The sequence below is a fragment of the Orcinus orca genome, chromosome 3, assembly GCF_937001465.1.
Source record: "Orcinus orca chromosome 3, mOrcOrc1.1, whole genome shotgun sequence".
Classification (NCBI taxonomy): domain Eukaryota; kingdom Metazoa; phylum Chordata; class Mammalia; order Artiodactyla; family Delphinidae; genus Orcinus; species Orcinus orca.
The window spans coordinates 105,224,885-105,236,987 of NC_064561.1; positions in this window are offsets into that span (position 1 = coordinate 105,224,885).

Below are 12,103 nucleotides of genomic sequence, written 5' to 3' on the forward strand. Positions count from 1 at the left end.
TATACTCCAATAAAGATGTTAAAAAAAAACCCTCAATGAGATACAACCTCACTCTTGGAAAGAAAAGGAGAAAAAAAAAGGACAAAGCTGAAAAGGGAGCAGAAGAGGAAGGTGAACAGTGTTTGGCAAGACTGTGGAGAAACTGGAAACCTTGTGCCTCGCGTGCACTGCTGATGGGAAGGTAAAATAGTGCAGCCACTGTGAAAAACAGTATGGTGTTCCTCAAAAACTTAAACACGGAATTATCATAGGATCTGTTACCAAGTCCAAGCTCGCTCTGGTTGCCACACGACAGGCCAATAAATTGGAGACGAGGTGTTCAGGCAAGGAAGACGACTTTATTGAGAAAGCCGGCAGACTGAGAAGATGGCAGACTAATGTCTCAGAATAACCATCTTATTGGGGTTTGGATGCCAGTTTCTTTTAAAGCACAGAGAGGGGGAGGAGATGGGGAAGTAAAGTAAAAATGCCATAAGTTTTGCAAATATTCCCTGGAATGGCCAGCCTCGGGGAGGGGATGTGTTAATTTCTTCTTTCTTGCAGCCATCCACAGGTGGACAGGGACAGGATGCTTCCCTGAAAAAAGGCACTTTTTAACATTCAGGCAGAGGGACAGGTTTCCCCGAGGCAGGCCATTATGTATAGACAGTATCCTTTTGGTGAACAAAAGCATCAGAAAGCAAAAGTTAAAGAAGCAGATCCAACATGTAGTCAGATTGGCTCATCCCTGTTAGAAGATCTAGCAATTGCAATTTGGGGCATATACCCAAAAGAACTGAAAGCAGGGTCTCAAACAGGTATTTGTATACCCATGTTCATAGCAGCATTATTCAAAATAAGCAAAAGGTGGAAGCAACCCAAGTATCCATCTACAGATGAATGGATAAACTATATACACCTACAATAAAGTCCTTAAAAAAGGAAATTTTGACACATGTCAACATGGATGAACCTCCAAGGCACACTGTTAAGTGAAAAAAGCCAGCCACAAAAGGACCAGTGTATGATTCTCCTTGTGTGTGTCATCTAGGGTAGTCAAGTTGATAGAGGCAGAGTAGACTGATGGTTGTCAGTGGTTGCGAGGAGTGGAAAATGAAGTTATTGTTTAATGGGTATGGGGTTTCAGTTTAGGAAGATGAAAAAGTTCTGAAAATGGATACTGGATTACACAACATTGTGAACATACTTGATGCCGCTATTCCGTGGCATCTATTTTCTTAGATTCTGTATGTTTCTATTTGGCATCCTATTTGGCATTTATAACAGGGCTAATTATATTAACTATGTTTTCTTATTTTCTGTATCCTGATGCTCTGGCATTTGTGGAGAAACCGCCCCTCCCAGGACTGGCTAGCTCTTAGAGATAACAAAGGGCTCAGCTGAGCACATTTTTCATATGCAAACTAACCAGTCCAGAGCCATACCTTCTCTATCTGGCCCAGACACTCCAGAAGAAGAGAATATTTTCCTCTGCCTTAATCATCCCAAAGCCAGGTACCAGACAACTAGGAACCATCCCTATAGCCCAAAGCCCTTAGAAGTCGCTCCTACTAGCCAATCCTAACCTGTTTATCCTGTGTTTAACAAAAAATTATTCAGTGATATTTGTTAAAACACCATAGACTTTATTCAGGACCAACCATCACAACAGGCATAGAAACCACTTCAATGGGATTTTACAGTGGAGGAGAGAGGTTGGGTTCAACTCCAAACACAGCACGGGCAAGTGGGAATTTATAACCAAGGAGATGGGTGGAGATCAGTGGATGGAAAATTACTGAGAAAACATCCAGGTTAAGTGGAGTTTTGGCTAAATAGACCTAACAGGATTCTTACTAAAGAGAGGCCAGGGTAGTCAGACGACACCTAGGGGATGGTAGAGGACGAAGAACTCAAATATGGAGAGTATTCAGATAAAGAGTGAGGAATTTTTGCCAAATGGACTTAGCAGTGTTCTTGCTAAAACTGGATTTTACAAGGGAGTGAACAGAGGGACCTAGATACTTTAGGAACCTCACTAAAGCTTCGTTGAGCAAGGAATCTTTGCCTTACATTTTCCACAGACACTGCCATAAAGGCCATGGCCCAAGCTCTCTTCTCACTCCTCACTTCTCACTTCTCCTCCTGACCAGACCGTGGCTTTCCCCAAGACCCTGCATGGCACGTGGTAACCCCCTCTGTTCAACCTCTGAATCTAATCAACTTCTTCCTTCCAAGCCTCATTCTAATCTCCTCCTGTGCCACACTAATTTCACCATACATCTGACAGACATTCTTAGAGCAGCCACTGAAAAATGGTTAAAATGGTAAAGTTGTTATATTTTAATGAGAAATTTTTAAAAAGTAATATCCAGCTGTCTTTTCAATCTCTCATGAATAGGCAAAATAACTTAGGTTAAAGTGATTTGTAAACTCTTAAGTTATGAATAGAGGGTATAGAGGTTATGTGAGTTGTCACCATTGACACTAACAACATAAGTTGATTTATCTTAATTATATACTTTTAGGGTATATTATTTCAAATAGAATGATGATTTTAAGTTTATAATGTTTGACTTAAGCTATTTTGTCCATATTTCTGAGACAGGAAGTGGGCAGGATGCAACCTTTAGAAGAATGACATAGCCATCGAGGACACAACATAAACTGGTTAGAACCAACTAGGCCCAAGATGGTGAACGAGTCAACTTCCACTAGACCTTGAGCCTCAGTGTACGCTCATTGTAATACATTAACATGCTAAATTATACACCCACAGGCACCATGACAGTTCCTAGGCCTACCATGCAAGGCCAAAGAGTGGGAGGTGACCCAATTCCTGGAAATCTCTGCCCCTCCTCCCCAATAGTTGGAATAATTCTCCCACTCACTAGCCTGTGAAATTACCTGCCTATAAAAACTAACTGCCCCACATTTTGGGGTCTCTTGCCTTCTGAGATGGCCCACACTCTGTCTGTGGAGTGTGCTGCTCCCTGAATAAACCTTCTTTCACTTTACTATGGCTCACCCTTGATTTCTTTCCGGCAGGAAGCCGAGAACCCACACTTGGCGGCCGTCCCAGGGACTCGCCTGAGACATGACCATCCTCTCACGCCCCACTTTCTTTTTCCTGCTACATTTCTCCATCAGGCTTCTAAGGTACCAAAAGCATGCATTACTCTTTTAGCATACAAAGAACATGGGATTCAGTGAAGTTTTTTCCATTTTATAATTTTATAGGATTCATACCTTCTAATTGCATATCGTTTCAGTCTTAGCTAAATTTTCACCTAAATCAAAATGATTCTCCATATGTTTTAGCTTCTACACTCAGATGAAATTCAGATATATTCTGTTTTCTAGGATAAAGTTTATAATATTAGTCTATAAAATACTGAGGTAGAGACTTACATGAATACTCACAACTTCAGTAGAAAATCTCAGTGGTAGAACTTCTAAATAAAGTAATGACAGATGTTAAAAAACAAAAAAGAAATAGAACCCAATAGTTGTCCCTCTTCTTTTCACAATAAATGCCAATTTTTAAATGACTGAGGGGCTTAGAAATACTTTTTTTTAAACAGCTGATCATTTACCAAAAACAAAAAGTGCTATATTTAATATAGCATTAAGTAAAGCTTGATGTTTTGAATTACAAATAATACACAATCTTCCATATATTTTTTTAAATTTTTATTGGGTAGAGTTGGCTTACAATGTTGTGTTAGTTTTAGGTGTACACAGAGTGAATCTGTTATACATATATCCACTCTTTCTTTATTCTTTTCCCATTTGATCATTACAGAGTATTGAGAGAGTTCCCTGTGCTATACAGTAGGTCCTTATTTGTTATCTATTTTATATATAGTAGTGTGTGTATGGATGATCAGTAACCATCAGTAAACTAATTTCATAAACTCACCTAATAAGTGCTTACCTATAAGGTTCACACTTTCTATAACTAGAATTAAATAGAATAAACTAAGTCAGAGTTTTCTAATTTCTTTCCACGCACTGTCGATATGAACCAAGCTTTGTGACTCGAAGATACCGATTATGGTAGTATTTCTTCTCTTATTTATTAGAGAACTTCAAAAGGCCAATAAAATGCCTTGTTTGTGTGAGCCAATGGTGTTTAATGAAAACAAACCTCCTGGTGTTCACAATCTTTTGGCAGAGGAAACAGTGAACTTTTTTCTTACAAATTCTATCTTCTGAGCTATTTGAATTGAACTTTATTGATTACCAACTACTTTTACTCATCTAGAGAAATATTTGACCTTTACTATCTTCCAAAAGAAAAAGCAAAAGGCTAATAGTGCACAGGCAAGCAACTGTCAGACTCTTGACAATATGGAAAAGAAACAAACAAGGAGTGTGTGAGGGCAGGGGGATCCATCCAAGCTTAAAGTGCTAAAAATAAGCCAGTAACAACAAATGAGTAACTGCACCACATTTCTTTACCCTCAACAGCACTTTATACATGGGAAGAAAAAGCAGCAGGCAGGCACATTTTAAACCACCTTGAAGGTCAGCTTCTTTGGTCACAGCTACATTTTAGCAATTCTAAACTACCAGGTAATGGCAACATTTCTCTTCCCTTATCACGTTCTGGGCATGAACAAATACTGTTCCAAAAGATACGAATCTTATTCATCACTATCATAATCACCGGATAAAATGAATTAAGCATCTTTTGACTTACTTCAGTGCTGTGTGTTATGTTAATTACACTATAATAAAAGTGGTCTATAGTCTCCACCCCCAGCCTTTCCATCCTAATTGTGAATCCAGTGGGTACTCCAGTGCTTCCTTTTTATAATCTGTATGTAAGGAATATCTCAAAAGCCTGCAAAAATCGAGCTAGTGACTCAAGTGTTTTTTTCTGAGAAACAGATCTCAAATGAATTTGGGATGAAATCAGTGTTTTTATTAATTTCAGCTCTATCAAGAAAAAATTCACCCAAGAATATAGTTTGCTGACAAAATTTAGTAAAGGATTTAGAATATAATGTAAAAAAAAACTTGAATCTCATTATAGAAGTGTTTTGTAGAAGTTATCCAAAATAATTGTATTGTGAAATAAAATTCATGTTGTATTGCAAGACAAGAAAACTAAACAAATTTTCTGCCCTTTGGCCTCCTCTCTCCCCTCACTGTGATTGTGTACCTGCGTTATGCATGGACCACACCTCCCCCATGAGCAGGAATACCCGTTCAACCCAAAACAGCAACATTCTCCCAGCATCAACAAGACAACTCCTTAAAAGATAACATTCCTTCTTGATCTTTTAAGGAGTCACATGACCCACCACAGTGATGACACTTAGGTCGGGATTATGTAAACTGTCAATAATATGTCATTTGATGTACAGCCCTGTCTCAAAAAATTTATATAACTGTGCCTTGACTTCTAACAGAAGTCTCAGAGCTTTCTGAGATGCACTTCCCAATTTATAATCCTCAGATTTAGCTTGAATAAAATTTTCTGTTTCTTTCTTATATTGACTGATTAATTTTTCATCGACAGTATCCTCAATGGTATGTTCAACTAATGTTATTCTGTTTGTATGTGTCACATGAAAATAAGACACCTAATGGAGATCCCTGACAGAGGTTTTAAGTAGAGGGAGTAGCTATTTTTTTTATTAAAATACAGTTGATTTACCGTATTGTGTTAGCTTCAAGTGTAGCAAAGTGATTCAGTTATACATATTTTTTTTTCAGATTTTTTCCACTGTAGTTTATTACAAGAAATTGAATATAGTTCCCTGTGCTATACAGTAAATCCTTGTTGTTCATCTATTTTACATATAGTAATGTGTATCTATTAATCCCATATTCCTAATTTATCCCGTCCCCTACCCCCTTTTCCCCTTTGGTAACCATAAATTTTTGTATGTCTGTGAGTCTGTTTCTGTTTTGTAAAGTAGTTCATTTGTAGCATATTTTAGATTCCACCTTTAAGAGTTATATTTGTCTTTGTATGACTTCCTCCACTTAGTATGATATTCTCGATTTAAATATTATAGAAAGTTGTACTAGAAAGCCCCACACTAAATCAAAATGCTGGGTTTTGGATGAGTTTTTAGGTTTTTCCCCTCTTAGTGCAGACACTGTAAGACCTTCATCAAGTTAACTACACTCGCCGGATCTGGATCTCAGTTCTCTCATCTAAAATCAAACCTCAGGTACTTTCTAAGGTTTCTCCAAGCTCTGAATTTCTCACTTTTAATTTATAGCTTTTGAGCTGAAAATCTGTCTATTTAAAAATATTAAAAGTTACTCTTAATCACATACAGTATTATTAAAACAACTTTTAGCTCAAATTTTATGACAAATGTTGTGATTTATTTATTTATTACCTGTAACTACCTTCTGATTTTTATACTTTCAGGTATCATGTACACGCATATGAATAAGAAGGAATGAAAATAAAATTTTTAACTGAATAATTTTAAAATAGTTTCCTATTAAAATATAAATCTGGAGCTTCCCTGGTAGCGCAGTGGTTGACAGTCCGCCTGCCGATGCAGGGGACACGGGTTTGTGCCCCGGTCCGGAAAGATCCCACATGCCGCGGAGCAGCTGGGCCCGTGAGCCATGGCCGCTGAGCCTGCGCGTCCGGAGCCTGTGCTCCGCAACGGGAGAGGCCACAACAGTGAGAGGTCCAGGTACCGCAAAAAGAAAAAACTGATGGCTTGTACTTTCTATACTTGTAACGTCTGTACTGAGAATCCGTGAGCAGAAACAGACTGAGTCAGTAATCTAAAAATGTTCAAACAGAGGAGGCAGGGTAAAGCCTATGTCTAAGTGTATGTCATAAGTCTAAGTTGAAAATATAGCAGATTTATAGCTGAGAATAATATTAATGTATTAGAACCTGTGGGGGGGGGAAGTCAAGAAAGCTAATTAAAGACAGGGATATACAAGAAATATTCATTAAGTGGACCAACTAGAATTCTGACAGCAGGTATTTCTCAGTCACGATGCCAATTTTCATGGGGTTTTTGTACTCTCCCCCCACTTTCTTTTCTGCCTCTGAGAGGCTGTGCTCAGCCTCTGGCACCAACAGAATTATAAGAATTGCAATATCTTTTAACTTAAGACTAACTTTGATCTGCATATTTTATTAGTCTGCTTCTTCAAACCTCATGTTTTTAGAAGACAGAAAAAATATGTTGCTCAAGAGTGTGTTTCTATCATAATAATTCCATGAATAAACTATTGTTTTCAGCTGTAGGGTACGGCAGCTCCAGGAAAAAGGTCTATAAACAGGAATAGAAGGACCAGTAAGTGATGGGACTATGACAGAGCCACAGGGACTATAGAAGCTAAAGCAAAACAGAGCATGTTCCCCTTGTGGACAAAAAGAAAGGAAAAGTTATTATGTGTTTCTTAAGTTATACTATGAAATGTATTTTGGCATCCTCTTTGAACAATAGAATCTTTATTCTTTTTACAACGTCAATACCCCAACAGAGTCTAAGAACGCTGGTAAATTTCCTTTTGTCAAAGCTGAATATTCTCTTTCAAGATCATGTTCCTGGATCTCCCAATTACATTCATTTCTCCTAGAGAACACGTTTTGTTTATTAGATGTCTAGTTTTCCTGCCACTGCATTTCAGAGTCTTGCCCTTTAGAGTTGCTTTAATTGCCCTTCTTTTGCCTATTAATCTATTCAAGGCCTGACCAACTTTGGCCATTGCTTGGGACTTGGAAAAATGTAAGTCTTGTTAAAGGTCTTATTTGGAGTTTTGTCTCACCTGCTCTAATCTGTTCATGGACAATAGTCAAATTTTCTCTTTACAAAATGCTCCCACCATTCTGGAAGCAGAGATAGTACCCAGCTCTAACTTCAGCATAATTGATAATGATGATTGAACATACAGAGAAAGAGATCCCACTCGGTGTCACTATAGAAAGACAACTCATTTCAGACTTTATTTGATGAAGAACTCAGCCATTAATACTGGTACCTAACACCTGAAGTAAAGTTTTGCTCATTTAAATAGATGATAATAAATGAATGCCAGTTACTATGATGAACAAAAAATTTAAAAACTAGAATATTAGGTTTATTTGTTTCATGCTGGGGCTAAATATAACCCCAGTCTGCCCACCATTGACGGAATTTTTATGTCTTCTCCCACCAAAATCCAAAATGAAAAAATTCCTAAGTCCAGTTTATATGCGGTTTCAAATACAGAACAAATTATCAATAGCATCTTTCTCATGCTCCCCATGGCTACTGGACTTCCTTACAATGATAGTCTCAGTACAGTTGGTTTTTTTTTTTTTCTTTTAAATATTTTGACCGACTTCCCCAGAGTGTGCATTTCAAGGGTCCAAGGCAAAGCTTGGCCTAATCTTGGAAGTCATGCAGCATCTCTCCTGCTTTTTGCTCATTGCACAAAGATAGCCTAAATTCAATATGGATGGGGGGCTACACAATACCCTGAATATGTGAAGGTGCAGTTAATTAGAAAGTCATCTTTGGAAACTAGTTACCAGCCTCATGCAGCTACACATAAGGCCATAACCAAAGAACAATCTGTATTACTGAATGTCATATGAAGCAGATAGCTTCAGGTGGGACTTAACATCTCGTCAGTCAGAGAAACTGAAATACCCTGGGGAGCAATGGGGCTTACATAGCGCAATGAGCTTAGCTTCACACGCTTCATGGAATATGTGGTATGTTTAATTCACTAAGATGTGCGTGGAAATTTTGCTTATAAGCATATTTGTTTCAGAATTACTCATGAAGGCAAAAAATTGAAAACAACCCTTTTTCCCCAACAGTGGTAGCTTAATTAAATTATAAAACACCAATATAATGGGATACATGCCACCACAAAAACAGTCTTAAAGATAAGTAAATACACGGGAGGAACATTTATGTTATAGTCCTAAGCAGAAGAGGGATCATTTAAGTAGAAGAGGGTTCATATCATATATACCTTTAAGTATATACATATATATATATATTTATGTGTCTATGTATACACACACAAACACACATACATACTTATGTGTAGAAAAAAGACTAGAATTAAATATATCCATGTATGTACAGGACTGTATCTGAATGATAGAATTTTGGATGGTTTGTTCATTTTTTCCTTGTAGTTTTCCATATTTTCAAAAATGTTTATTATTTTTCTGTATTTGAAAAACTTCAATAACTCCTTTATTTCCAGGTCTCTTAATGGCAAGAGAAAGAAGAAAAGATAAGGAGAAAATCCTAACCTTAAACTTTGTTTAGCACCATTTTTTCCACTACAGCTAAGAAATCAACATTCTATTAAAATCATGCTTTACCTCCTTCAGGCTACAATAGAGTATAATTTAGTAGAATGAAATGATGATGCCTTGCCTGAAAAAGTTTAATGCATTTCAAAATGCGATTAAACTTTCCAGAAAGCAAAATAATACCTCAATTCACAGTTTCTGGCTTCAAGTCCAAGATGGCAAACTGATGACACATCCATCTCTCCTCCCTCCTAAAATTCCACTAAAATTACTGAAAACTGGTGGGAGAAAAAAGTAGAACAACACTGAACTACCAAAAAGGTTGCCACTGCAGACCAGAAAGTTGGATGGTTCACCAACAGAAACTAGATCAAGAGTTTGAGAGAGCACAGTCCAACACATCAGAAACAGGCATATAAGAAAGAATAATAGAAAGGCAGAAGAACAGAAAGCACATGGTATAGGGCTTGGAATATAGGTAAGCAAATTAGTGAATCCTCTAATTACTGCTGTTGTTAGTGTATTATGTCATTGCTCAGCACTCTTACAAGTACCATACCTGTATATTCAATTTCCTGCTAGACATCTTTTCTTGGAGGGGCCCCAGACATCTCAAATTCAGTATGTTCAAAAACAAAAACAAAACCTCATTTTTTCTCCCAAGACTTGCCTCTCCTCTTGTATTCCTGATCAGCCCAAGCTAAGAACCTTTTGTGTCATCCTTGCCACCTCTCTATCCATCAGTTACCACATTCCACCAATTTACCTCATAATTCTATGTTCCTATCTTTACTTTTCTATTTTCATGACTCAAATTTAGGTCCTGTTATCACACAATAAGATTAAAGTTTTCTCCAGACTTGTTCCATGACAGCACCTTTCCTATTTCTTCATTTTTTGTATGAATTCCTTTATAAGTAAGGCATCTCATTAAAATTAGAACAATGTAGATGAAAGAATACTATTCCTCAAAGAGAAGTTCATAGAAGGAGTTTCCAGAGTCAGCAACAGAGAACAACCAAGATGAATTGAAAGGTTTTGTGTAATGACCCATCCATGTCTGGCTTCATTACCCAAAAGTCCTTCAGTAAACTTGAAAGTTGACACTTGCACTTATAGCCCAGGCTGCTCTTGCCTGGGATGCTGTTGAGACGATCATCAAGAAGACGTGACCGCATGTCTGACCTTTGAGCAGGACCTGGCATCCAGAACCTGCTTGCCCCAACCCTGTTTTTGGAATGTGTGCCGCATCTGCCTTTCCTATGATAGAAGCTACCCAAGAACACAGCCTTGAGATAGTAAAGTAGTGTTGAAACCATCTGGACTGTGTACATGTCTGAACCCAGTTAAAGCCTGGCAGAAATCTTTTGTTTTTTTTTTTTTTTAAGGGGATGGGACTTCCTTCCCATTGTAATTGTTTTTTCTAATTAAGTTATTTATTTATTTATTTTTCGTTGTGTTGGGTCTTCGGTGCTGCGTGCGGGCTTTCTCTAGCTGCGGCAAGTGGGAGCTACTCTTAGTTGTGGTGCGCAGGCTTCTCATTGCAGTGGCTTCTCTTGTTGCAAAGCATGGGGTCTAGGCACGCAGGCTTCAGTAGTTGTGGCATGTGGGCTCAGTAGTTGTGGCTCGTGGGCTCTAGAGCACAGGCTCAGTAGTTGTGGTGCATGAGCTTAGTTGCTCCACGGCATGTGGGATCTCCCCAGATCAGGGCTCGAACCCATGTCCCCTGCATTGGCAGGCAGATTCTTAACCACTGCCATCACCAGGGAAGTCCAAATCTACTCATCTTATGGCCACCCAAGAGAAGCCTCTTAAGTTGTTGCCACCTACCAATCTGGAGTGATCTGCCTTTTTCTTCAGTCTCTCCTTGCCCTCTGAGTATGGGGGACAGTTTCAGATTATACTGGGGAAGCTCCCAAAGAGACTGTGACCCAACAGATGTGGACCTAAGTCCAGTTTGCATTAAACCTGCCTTTGCTGGCCAGTTCTCCTTCCACAATTTCTGAAAACCAGCCTAAGTTGTATCTGAGTGCCCTATTTATCCAGGGACAGATGTCATACACAGAAGGAAACAAAGGAACTTCTAAATAGAAACTAAAAAGCTTTTAATGGCTGACTGAGAAAATGGTGGTGCAGTGGCTTAAATAGTATAGTGACTGGAAGGGTCATGGGACAAGTGATCAGAGTTTATACAGTAAAAGTAATTGCAAGCTTTCTGTAAGATTTAAGGTTATGGACTGAAAACAGAAGCATACCTAGACAGAAATACACTTTACTGATACAAATGCTTAGAAGTACAACTTCTCACTAATGTTGTCAAAACTGGGAGCCAGAATTTTGATTTTGGTAGTTATTGAGAAACTTCCAAACCCAAGTATAAATCTCTTAAATTTCAAATCTTTCATGGAAGGAAGTCATTAACTATGAATTTTTTTAATGTCAAAAACATTTGTGGAACATTAACTCATGTTCTGAAATGATAAATAGGGGCCGATTATAAATATATATATATACATGACACAACAATAAAATCACACAAAAATATGTTGTTTATATACTTCACAATGAATAAGACACCACAAGCTTGGATCTCACTATTTTCTCCTCCTAGGAACTAGTAGAAATCCTTAACCAATACGACAGTATGCTGTTAAATCTGAAATTTCTTCCATGTGTCCTACACTGCTCTTGCCCCAAACCTACCTGGTTCTATACAGGAATGTTCATTCCTGCTCTAGGATTAATAGTATTAAGTCTTAATTTGCTTCGTAGTCACTCAGAGTGCAGTTTTGAATGCTTTATCTGTGCTTTTACTGTGTAGATTGGGGTATCACACTAACTCTGCGCTTGGTCTACAGAACCTCCTCA